General features: G+C 43.4%; 1 protein-coding gene across 4 annotated transcripts in view; it reads left to right on the top strand.

Moving 5' to 3' along the window:
• Positions 1-12,359, top strand: part of tcf12 (transcription factor 12) — a 95,880-nt gene that overhangs the window by 6,070 nt on the left and 77,451 nt on the right.

Raw genomic sequence — 12,359 nt, 5'->3', positions numbered from 1 at the left:
TTGGTGTGGGATTTTGTAGTTATTTTCGTGAACAATTCTACAGAAGTTCAGAAGTAATTTTGCCGTTGCTGGGAAAAGACCTGTCACCATATTGAATTAAGGCTTAGCTGGAAAAAGTCCAGGTTAAAGGGTGAGGCAGTTGTGACTTTGTGAGACTAACCTGCCGCTTGCTCTGTGATACCCCGGACTTTGCCGTGTATGGTTTTGTTCGGGTTGTGGCTTCCTCTGACTAGCCGTCTCAGCCAGACTTGAGTCTTTAGGCACCAACTGACTCGCTTATGAGGATCTTTCTGTTGCCATAGTGATCGATGTGCTTTGATGTCAGGTTTTTTGGCCTGGCTTGCGCATCATCTCCCACGTTTCCACAAAAGGCTATAAAAATCCGGACACTTCCATGACAAAGGGCTTAAAATGTGTTCAAATGTTTTCTTTTCCTAATCACACACTGTTTGAAGTTATTCTTCACCGGCGGTGCATGAATACGTGCATTTCTTTGGGGGGGTTCAGCTGCGCTTCCAGAGAAGCTGTCAACGTTCTCATCTGTTCCCTCGACACTGCTGAAGCAATCACAGAAATCTGGAGGCTGTTCAGGTGCGCCGCCGTGGAAAAAAACCTCGATTTGGAGTATCCATTGCGCTTTTAAAGAGCATTGTGGTACAGAGAGTGTGAAATGAGTCTTTTGATAGTACCGAGTAGCCTCTGTTAAGGAAAGGGTGTAATATAAGACAGGTTGGATTATTTTATAGTAATTGATCATGTTTTTATCGTAGCCGTTGTTTTATTCTTAAAATTGTAATATCAGTGGGGTATTATGTATTCTCCATGAGGGTCTAAATCGCTACATATGTCTGAGTAATAATATCTAACAGTGTTTAAGTTCACCACTGCCACGCTTGATGAGCCATCAGAGCAGTTTCCTTTTGGGGGAGGGGAATCTGAAACCAAGGCAGATGAAGATACGAGTTTGCTCCTCTGCTCTGCTAAAGCTTTGGATCCATGTGTTGTATCCACGAGCTCGCTGCCTCGGGACATCTGATAATCTGAGCTGTAGCTACACTGATGATGTGAGCCTCGGCAGCACATTTTTAATGACACCCTTCCACTTTCCAGCAGATGTGCGCTCCTTTACATTAACTAATATAATGGACTATTTACGGGCCGTTCCGAATTAAGACCTCAGTTCGGAAAAGTGTTCGAGTCAGCGAGACGCGTGTCTGTGAAAAGCAATGATCGCGTTAAGTTTTAGTGTAACTGTGACTTTTTCTAAACAAGTTTGAAAAGCCATTTGACTCGATAATCCCAGTCTGAGGCACAGGGATGTACAGAGGCCAGATCATTTCACTTTATGAGAGATGGACCATCCACCGCATTCCAATTTCATTACACGTCTGAGCCATAAGTCCCTCTGTATGTGGAAACAAGATTAAGCTCCTGTGAGCTTAAATCATAGCTCAGAATTGAATTTGAGAGCACTAGCTTGGGAATGGGCTCTGAAATGTTTGTCAGACGCATCCGTAACATCTTGCTAGCTAGCGGTAGTTTTCAGAGCAGAGGTTATTCCCATTTCTGATGCTAATGTGAGTCAGATCAGTGAAGATTTCTGCTTGTCTACTTGAAATGACATGTATCGCGCCTGAATGAGGTCTCGGGGTCAGCACAGGGAGAGTATGTTTTATAGTCAGATTCTCCCCTGGGAAATGACGTCGGACCACTGTAACCTCACACAGGCAGGCATACATCATTAAATAGGCTGTAGAACAAGAGAGCAAGAGGCTTGTTCAGGTGTAAGTGCTGCATTTCAGTTCACCGTCACTGGGACGACGAGGTTTGCTTGCCACTAATGACTGTAAAACATGCAGTCACTCACATTCAGGCTTGGCTACGATTCAGGATTCGATTAGGTGTAAGAGGAGAGATTGGCACAGGGTAAAGAAATAAGGCCGTTTTTCGATCTGTCAGTCTCGGAGTGGGTGTTGGGCTTCACACAGAAAGACTCAAGGGGGAGAACCAAGGGGACACAGGGACAGATAACCTGCTCAGCTTTGTCCTTCACATCATTACTGAACGTTTCTTTGTCTTTCACAATGAGTCATTTTGCAAGTGTTTTTTTTTTTTTTAAATATTCAGATTTGATTTGCTGACATACTCTTTCTTTGACACTATACATTTTATACATGAGTCAGGGGTGGACAAATCAATAGCATTGAGCTCCCAGGGGAAGCAGATTTCATAGACATTTTTTAAATTTGTAGTTGCAGATTGAGTAGGTTCAAGAACCATATAAAGAAAAGAAAAACCTTCTCTTTATGATTTTCACAAAACAAAAGTTTTCAAGTTGTATGTAGCAAAGTTTAAACTTGATGTGCTTCATGGTGGTGATGTGCTTCAGTGCTGTAATACGAAAGCCGTGGGCTGAAGTGCTGAAATCTTTTACTAATAGGCAGATTAGCTAGCGTGCGCTGATGACGAGCGCTCTTTAGTCCATAGAGGATTTCGCAGAGTTTTCTTGTGATTGTTGCGGCCACAAACACTTGACATTACTGTGGTTTATTTCAAAAGGTTTTTTTTTTTGTTTTTTGAGAAAGCTACTTGAATTGGCGAAATTGCAATTGCACAATATAGTTTTGCACACCCTTTCGCAGTGGGGCGCTCGGTGGCTTAGTGGTTCCCTCCGGGTACTCCGGTTTCCTCCCCCGGTCCAAAGACATGCATGGTAGGCTGATTGGCGTGTCTAAAGTGTCCATAGTGTATGAATGGGTGTGTGAGTGTGTATGTGATTGTGCCCTGCGATGGACTGGCACCCTTTCCAGGGTGTACCCCGCCCTGTGCCCGATGTTCCCTGGGATAGGCTCCAGGTTCCCCCGCGACCCTGAAGAAGGAGTAAGCGGTAGAAGATGGATGGATGGACCCTTTCACAGTGATGTTTGTTGGTAAATGAGTCCTTTTAGCTGTACTCATGTTCGATGAGCGTGAATCGAAGAGGACTTTGACTGAACGCGCGTTGCGATGACGTCTCGTGACGCGTCTTGGCCCAAATCTGCGGTCAATTTAGAAAAATCGCACGGTCCTCCGAAGATTGCGCAGTTACTTGATTTTGCGTTCATTTCTGCAATCGCAAAATCTTGAATTAGGAACACATAGGTATGTGGAAACACTGACGAAACTTAGCAAGTTATCAAGTGCAAACTTGTCATACAAGTGGCAGCCACCTTGCTGTTGACCATATCAAGGGAAAATAATGATGCTACCAGATGTACAAGAAAATAAAGACCCTAACCAGACATATGGAGCACCAACCTCATAGATGACCATTTGTTGGGGTGCAGACGTGATGAGATACATTGGAAAAAAATTTCAAAGACAGTGATGATGATAAAATCCTTCGTTTCCCTTGAAACGACTCTACATGACATTAGCTACCACTTTATAGCCTGGTTAGGCTTCTGGGAAACCAAAACATGGTTAGACTGGATAGCACCCTGGAGCATTTACTTGCCCAGTGAGCTAGTAAATGTATGATTTGTCCGCTCCTGTGTGTAACGCTGAGCGCTGTGTTGTGTACATCAGAGTGCACTGGTATTGTAGGTTGCATGTTGTGGTTAGCAAGCTCATTGGCCTTGTGGCCTTTGTGTGGGAACCATGTTTGGTGTTTTGTGGGAGGTTTCCTGGCACTCTGAGGTTCCGTCTCATCATGCGAGTTTATTAAGCAGACCTCTCTACCAGCTTACCTGTTTGTTTCCTTGCTGGAAAAAGTTTCCCCGCTGTGGAGCGATAAGACCTCGGCCTGGCCGCGCAGGTGCTGAAGAGGCCCAGAGTGAGATGGCGTGCTGTGCGGACTCGCACTCGGGCAATAAGCACAGTTTGTCATGGTTAAAGAACATGCTAGAAGTGATGGTGTCTCTCGCACACTTGCGCTCAGTCGCGCACACACACAAACACTCAGTAAGCCAGTAAGCACTGCTCCTGGGCCGTGAGACCGCCTGAGCGTGTCGCAGAGCGTGACCCGAAGCCTGATACTTTTATCAGGATTTCCATTTGAGATACAGAAAATGCTGATGAGGAGAAGCCATTGTCGTGCGAGCACTAATCCCCAGCAGTGGCCGACTCAGCCTCTCCTATGTATAGATTTTCCCTGCAATGCATTTGCACTTAACTTGGTCTGGTATTCGTTGGTTCAGAAAACAATTTTCCCCCTACTCCTCTCCGCAGTAGCACAAAATACCAATCAAATTGTAGTTCAAATCTCTTCTCTTGAAAAAGACTTGAGGATTAGCATGTAGCACTGATTTGTTCCTGGTTTTAATTTGTCTTTTGAGGGATTTAAAGTAATAAATTAAAGACGATGGGGCCTGGTTAAAGCCTTTGTGAAGCGTTCAACTTTTATGAAGCCTCGTGTGTGTTTATGATTGTAATTCCTGAAGCAAGAAGACAGGATTTAAAATAAATAAATGTTTTTATCTAACTACGGAGTATATATTATTAACTGATGCGTCATATTATTGTAAATAAGGTTTTATTTCTTGTAATTTGATATGCAGCATATGATCTTTCCTCATTCAGGATATTTGACACGTGCAAATAGATAAAATTGTGGTGAACCTGACGCAGGTTTCAAGCTTCAGCTTGGTTAATGATGATACACACAGTGCAGGACTGTAACTGGTAGAATGTGTTTCTCATAGGAATACAAGAAAAATGTTCTTGGCAGTACTTAAGACACTAAGCACTAAGGCCTTGGTGTGTTCTCCAGTGCTCAGGGCCAGAGAGAGTTAATCGATATAAAGCTAGCGTGTGTTATTCAGTGTGTGTCATCTTGGCTCCTCTCTCCATGTGACAGATGGGATCTCTGAGGGTAGTGGTCATAAGCTCCGATTGGCTATCAGTCAGTTCGTTGCATCATTAATATCAGCCTGTCATTTTCTTTAAAAAAAAAATATTTAATACGTTTGGCAGCAAACTGCTTTTTTTCCTTTATATAAGTTCCCTTGACGCGACTGTGACATAAAGAACGGTTGGCAGTGATGGGTGGTCATGTTCAAGAGGAACGGACAGAGCAGAGCCTCCGATGCCCACTTGGCACTGCTGTCTGCCAACCCCATCAGGACATTCAACTGATCCAGCATGCAGTGCAGTGGGAGGCAGAGGACGATGACGTCCGGGCCACCCTCCATGTTGGCTCATGTAGTCTTCATGGAAAGACTCTGAGGGTTTGTATGTACTCTGGCGCTTTATTATTGTCGCCACTCGCGTTAGAAATGCAGCAGTGCGCGTTAGTGAATTAGAGAGCGTGGCTGTGCATTGGCAGGGTCGGATGTGCTGTGCTTGATCATGTAAATGCATAAAGGCACATGAGTGCATGTCCATATTTGTATAAAATCCATTGATATGCACTGCCTTGTCTGGATGTCAGGGGAGGAGATGGAGTGCACTCGGAGTGAACGCATTTGTTTGTGGTTGCGCTCAGGCCGGCTGATGAGCGATGTGATCCCAGCGTTGGAGCAGTCATAAAGACGCAGCTCTGATTAAACCCCACTAATGAGCAGCTCAATAAAAATAAATCCTCCTGATGCAATAAACGCCGTCTTGATTGCAAGCACCCAGGGGTGTGATAGCGTAATCCTTTTGTGTTCGGTGTGCCGGCTGCACAAAACGGTGCAAGCATAAGAAGACGCGTCTTTAGTTATTTGCATGATGAAGTAACCGGATGCATTGATTTATTCGAGCCTCTCAGTGTGTCGTTCTTGTGGTTATAGACAGCAGAGTTTCCATTTGTGATCAGATATGAAGTGTCTGCACTTGGTTCGACACTGTATTCCTGGCTGTGCTGAATTTAATTATACATTTGAGTCAGGCAAAAACCACTTGTATATATTCTGCAGAGCCCACAGCCTTTTTACGAGGTAGATAAATTTCTCATCCACTTGGCTTGTGTGCCGCCATTCCTCTGATGGAGCTCAAGGTTGGAGGAAGAGGCACCTTTCCCCCATAAGCGATTGTGAACATATGGCGCGGGCGCTGCACAGGAAGGAAGTGTGGAAATCGCAGGGAATGAGAGTTTGGATTAATGCGTCTGAACTTTGCATGGCCAGACAAATCCAGCAGAACTGCTCTGCCAGGACCCCTTAAAGGCTCCGAAAAGAGTGAGGGAAGGGTAGAGAGAGGTAAAGAAACTTTTAAACCTCTGCCATTTTATTTCAAAGACACTGCATTAGTCGCTTTAGGGCTTGTTATTGACAGGAATTTAAAGGGTCATGTGGTGCATGCTCAGCAGGAATGCTGGGTAAAATGAGGTGATGGAGTAGCTCTGTAGAGTCTCTCTCTCTCTCTCTCTCTCTCTCTCTCTCAGTGAATGTAGGTTTAAATTATTGTTTATGCAGGGTAGGGTTTTATTCTAAGGGCTTATTTCTGTATTTGCTAAATCTGTCTGTGCCTCATGAGCAAGATTATCAAAAACAGTACATTTCTCTTGAGGAACTCTTTCAAAATGCAAACGGGAATAACCATAAGGAATGCATAATTCTTCTTTTGTGTCATTCAGATGTTAGGGTTGAACACTTGCAATCAAGCAGTCACAAAAGACAGTGGTTTAACGTCTTCTACATTTCCAAGTGGTGTCCAGGAAAACCCCAAGGGTCTGTGATATCTAAACCTCAATAGCTCAAAACAAGTAGGCTTATAAATAATGTCAACTTGGACGTTAAGTGTTCTGCCGGTGGAAAGTTCAGGAATAAAAAAAAAAAAAAAAAGCTTTATGGTGCTAATAAATAGCCAGAATAATATTGTAGACATTTAAATAATGAGCCTTGTAATTTAATGGTTGGATGATGTTCATAATAAAACCCTGTGCTCAGTGCGCTGTGGAATTTCTTTTGAAGTTCTAGCTGTCCTGCATCTCTGAAACTCTGATTAAGAGCAATACTTACTGAGTCACTGTTTACTGGTTTCGTGCGTGCGTGTGTGTGTGAGTGTGTGTGTGTGCGTGTGTGTGTGCGTGTGTGTGTGCGTGTGTGTGCGCGTGTGTGTGCGCGTGTGTGCGCGTGTGTGCGCGTGTGTGTGTGTGTGCGTGTGTGTGTGTGTGTGTGTGTGTGTGTGTTTGTATGGAGTCCTGGAATATGTGACAACTCATTCAGTAGGTGTGTTGTGACTATGTACAGAAATCACACTAATCACTGCTAATAATATTCATAGTCACAATATTTCACAGTGCTATCACTCTAATAGGCAGTTCATAAAGTTATGTGATACCAGGCTAATCACTGGTCAGATTGATCACGCATATGTCTGTCTTTATACGATCAGAAACCTTCCTGGAAGTGGGCTTCTCAAAATAGTTTGTTTTGTTTTTTTTGCATAGGAAAATTAACCTCTTCTGCTTTCAGATGTTTTTTCTTCTTCTTTGAAGCATCCTCACACACATTTCATGAATATTTACTTACATCTATAACTAGCGATGGGATTACGTTTGTGTTCGCGGCAGCACTTGTGTTTGATATGTGTATGCGAGGTGTGTGTCCCACAGAGGAGGCTTGTTGTGTGTGAGAGTGACAGACAGCGCTGTGTGGCAGTCTGCAGTTTGGAGAGCAGGAGGCTGTCCTAATGAAGACGATGCTATAGTCATGACAAACTCCCCTGCCACCGCCAGCGCACTTCATCAAGCCCCTACCAGCATCCTGCACTTCACACTCCTCTCTCTCTCTCTCTCTCTCTCTCTCTCTCTCTCTCTCTCTCTCTCCCTCTCTCTCTCTCTCTCTTTTTTCATGACACACTTCACTGCTCCAGTGCTTCCCCCCCACACACACAGTTTTAGATTACTGTAATCCCTGTGTGTGTTTGCGTGCGTGTTTATTTTTGCGCGTGATGGCTTTGTCATGATGGCTTTGGCTTTGAGTTTATTTTTAGCTTTCATGACTTTAAAGTTGAATGTCAAACCAATTCATGTGATTTTCAGCTTGTGATGTCACACTTATCATGCAAATGATTTGAGAATGATGCCGAGGTACAGAACATGCATGCTAAATTTGATTAGCTAACTTGGTTAACGTTGGTGATGAGCACAATCCTGTTTATTATATGGAATGTTGTGACTGATGGTAAATACATGACTGTGACTATGAAATATGAGCTAGTTTGCAAGTGGATAGCTAGCAGACAAGCTATGTGGGATCCAGAAGGACTTTCCACATTCATGCGTACAGTATTTATAGATCTAGGGATGTCTAATGAGTGAAAACAAAATGTTTAAATCAGTTTTATTAGTTTCAATTTTCTATTTCATACCAGTTATTTGTAAGAGTTTAAAATAGTATGTTCTAGAGCAGCAACCAATTTTACAGGCTAATATTGGTCATTTTAATGGAGCGCTGAAGGTGGTTTAAAGCCCCCCAACCCCCGGGAGTGTTGGTCTGATTTCAGACTAGCTTAATTCCATCGAATCTGGGTGTATTTGTGTTCATCTTGCATCATCACAATTACTCATGGAGAACACAACGTGACTAACCATATTAAAATAATCACTTTGGGGCTATTATGTGCAGAAGATATTATGCGCAGCATTGGACCTATTCTGTGTCCCGCAATGTTCCCGTGTCACTCATGGTATGCTTGTGTTGTGGAAACGAAGTGACGTCATCATCGGCGATAACACACGCTCTGGTTACTTTACTTCCTGAACAAGTGAGAGTGTGAGTTGCGTTCACATTCACAGGAATCGCAGCACAGTTCCAGTGAAACTGGACTCGGACCACGTCCTACAGCTAGTCTCGGGTTCGGTACCGCTGTGCGCTTCCCGGTCCGCACGACAGCTTTCACATTGGCAATTCTTTCATGTAAGCCAAGCTCTGTTTTGGACTAAACTGCCAGTGTGGAAGCCCCCTAAGACTCCCAAATCGTTGGTTTGAGTCTCCAGGCTTTATTCCGTATAGTTCCTTCAAATGAGTCAGAGCTAAGGAAAGAAAGGGTAATACTTTTTCAGCCAGAGGCCGCATCATTTCTGTATTGATTGCATCTTCACAGCAGATGCCGCCAGCGATGTCCGTCTATCCTGCCAGTGCAACACACTGATTCCATGGCAATTTGGCAAGCAGCAGTTCCCAGGAAACGACTCGAACCTTCAGTGATGTCACGTCTGGCGTGTGCGTTTTCTCTGCAGTGGCCGGCAGCGGTCAATCAAAGCTCTGACTGTGTTTTTTTTTTTTTTTTTTTTTAAGAGTGCCAGAGCGCATAAGCGAGCCACTCACTTCTGTGAGTAATTGCTCCATTGCTGTGTTTTTGTGGGGGGTTTTTTTTGTTGTTGTTTTTTTTTAATTATATTTTTTTCTTTTCTACACTGTACGTCTGTGTGAAGGGACGTGGACACCTGTTTGGCGATTAAACCCCAGAAGAGAAACGATCTCTGCCAAGAGAAATATTTGCCTTCCAGTCAAGGTTGTGTTCTCATGCACGATTATTTTGGTGTGAAACGGGGAGGATATTACACGTTCTTTCCTTACAGTAAGCTGGCTGTGATTTGACCGTGATTTTCAAACGTTATCCATAATTGTTTGTGCTATGTTTTATCATATCAACCCACGTTTAGGCAAAATGTTTGCAATTTTTTTTTTTTATAAATAAAGCTACCCTTAGATCCTGTCGTAATTAATAAAAAGAAAAAAGTCTAAATAAATTCGATGTAATATTCTACAGAAAAGGAAAATTCTGAATAAGAGTCTGTCATGCCTCCTAGCCACTGAAATAAGAAAGACAAAGATTTGCTCACAAGGCAGCACCGTGCCAAGTTAAATCCATATTTAAATCCTGCTCTCAACAGACACTGCATGTAAATGAACCCTCTTTGGCACCGGGCGAGAGCACAAAATCCGCGGCAGTTAGGTAGAAGCGCTTAGGCATGCATAATTTGCATTTATTTTGGAGCTAATTTTCATAATTAAGCATGAAAAAATTACGCCTTTGAAATAATTATAAAGATGAGCTACAGGATACACATTAGATGCTGGTGCGAGGCAGGAACGGAGTGAGTGTGTGCTGCTCAATAGAAGCAGCCGTTGGATTCGCAGACGGAAAGACAGTCGATTAGATGATCAATAGCGTGAAAATATCGAGCTGTATATGAGGAATTGAATGTCGTTACCTGTTAACCAACATTGGCTCGGTCTGTAAATAGACGTAAGGACTGGCACAGAGCCAGAGTGTGAGCGCTGGCCAGAGAATCGGGGCCGTCAGCAGGTACAGGTGTGGAACATGTGTCCCTCTCACACTGCCGGCGTGGAGCTGTAGCAACATGATAGCGCTGTGACAAGCCTACATACTAAGAGTCTTTCACAGGGAGGCCTGTGCTACAAATCTGTTACATGGCATTGTGAGCATGAGTGCAGCTATAAAACTGACTCGCAGCCACAGATAGTGTGCACAGGCCAGGTAGAGCCTGGCATACTTAACCCTCTGTTCAGGTGTATGAGCACTTTTTTTAAACAAGTAGTTTGGAAATCGTCTTCCAGTGCCTGACCTTGGTGACTGGAGCCTCGTGACTGGCGCTCTGTGATTTGGCAGATGGATAAATCGAGAGGCTGACTCATAATAGAACAAACCACGGAAAGGGGGAGTTTTCTCTCTCATGCTCTCTCGCTCTCGCTTTCTGACTTGAAGTCTGCTGCTTTTCAGCCAAAACTTCTATTTAAAAAAAAAAAGGGTTGTTGATTCGAAATCTATGTAACAGATGTTTGTTTAATACTTTAGACAGGAATAAAAGTGTTGTAAAGACATGCGACCCAAATTCCTTTGCGCTCCTCTGAGAAGGACTTCCCTGTGAGGTCATTTCCTCTGCTGTAAATACAGAACACATGTCCTTTTTCTTTTGACACATTCCAAATCTGAGCGAAGTAGTGACCCAGCCCGATTTCTGTTTTCAAACTTACGTTTGTTTTCAAACCGAGGCTTGCTCCATGTCTCCGTGTTATTCCTCTAGCTCAGGGACCGGACATACACATTATCATTTCTTTGTCCCATTAATATTGTACCTTCATAATGCTAGTCTTTTTCTTTCTTTTTTTTTCTTTTTCTACAACATGCGGTTGATGTGAAAGCAGTGGTCAGATGTTTCATTCGTGCAGTGGCGAAGGAGAAAACGCCTGCCTTAGTCAGGGTTGTGAAGGCCGGCGTCGTCTTTGCAGGAGTGCCACACAGACCGCTTGGCCTGTAGATTATCTTTGGCATGAGATCAGTCTTTGCCCACACACTCTGATTGTGTGCTATAGGCCTTCAGGGAAAAGGGAAGAAAAAAAAAAAGGCAGAAAAAGCTCTCTATCTCTTTCTCTCCCTTTTGCACACTCGCTCCCTCCCTCTCGTTTTCTCACTCTGTTGTTTGTTCTCCCTATGCAAATTCCTAGCTCGTAGTTGCTATTTAGTATGTGGCTTGTCCAGCCATGCAGTACAAGCCAGTAAGGTTTAGCACGTTGTTAACCCTGCGTGCGTAAGAGTCGTGTTATTCGTCATCTCTATTCCGAATGTTGTGTTTTGTAATCTGTACCAGTATTTGGGTCTTCACAATTAGTTTACTTCACTTTGATATGTTTTGTATGTTCTAACCGAGTGAAATCAAATGACGGATATCGTGTTCTGGTGAGACGGGTTATCAATAACTCGGGGCAATATTGATGTTTTTCCGCCGCAATTTTGCGGCTCGTACACGAGACCGTGAAACGGAATGTTGTTACCTGCAAAACAATATTGGCTCAAACAGCACAAAGACACAAAGATTCATATATCTTTACCCAACAGCCTTCATAAAATGCAATTTTGCGAGAACTAGATATTGTATTTGTTCATCACATACCAGATGTTGAATCTATTCAATTGTCAACTTGTATTTATTTATTTATTTTGCGTGTACGCGTACAGACGTGGGTTTTTCTTTTTTTTTTCTTCTTTTTTTTTTCCCCCTTTCTTCTTCTTTTTCCGGTGGCTGTCTTTCTTTCGAGTGCTGCAAGGCTGCATAAAATATGAGCTTCATCAGGTTTCAGTGCTCAGCTGTTTCGATGAGGTTGAGTTATACATCACTGCCAAATCAGAGCGGCCCAGTTGCTCGCGTATGGACGCCAGCGCGTGCCGGGGAGCAACACGTATCTAGGCGTGATTTATCTAAAGCTAAATTAATGACACACTACGATTTGTAAAGCCAAGGTTTTGAATGGAAGTACGATGGATTAGACGGTAGATTGCACCGTTTGTTTCTTTTCTTTGGCAGGAGAACGGTGCCGTATATCCCTGCTTTAGATGGGCTCTTGGTTTGTTTTGTAGTGATTGCTCATTACCTTGAATTGTTTATTAGAAGTCGTTGATTGATTGGTTTTGATACATCACTCTAC

Source organism: Ictalurus punctatus, chromosome 27 (genome assembly GCF_001660625.3).
Source record: "Ictalurus punctatus breed USDA103 chromosome 27, Coco_2.0, whole genome shotgun sequence".
Lineage (NCBI taxonomy): Eukaryota > Metazoa > Chordata > Actinopteri > Siluriformes > Ictaluridae > Ictalurus > Ictalurus punctatus.
This window is presented reverse-complemented; position numbering and strand designations above follow the sequence as displayed.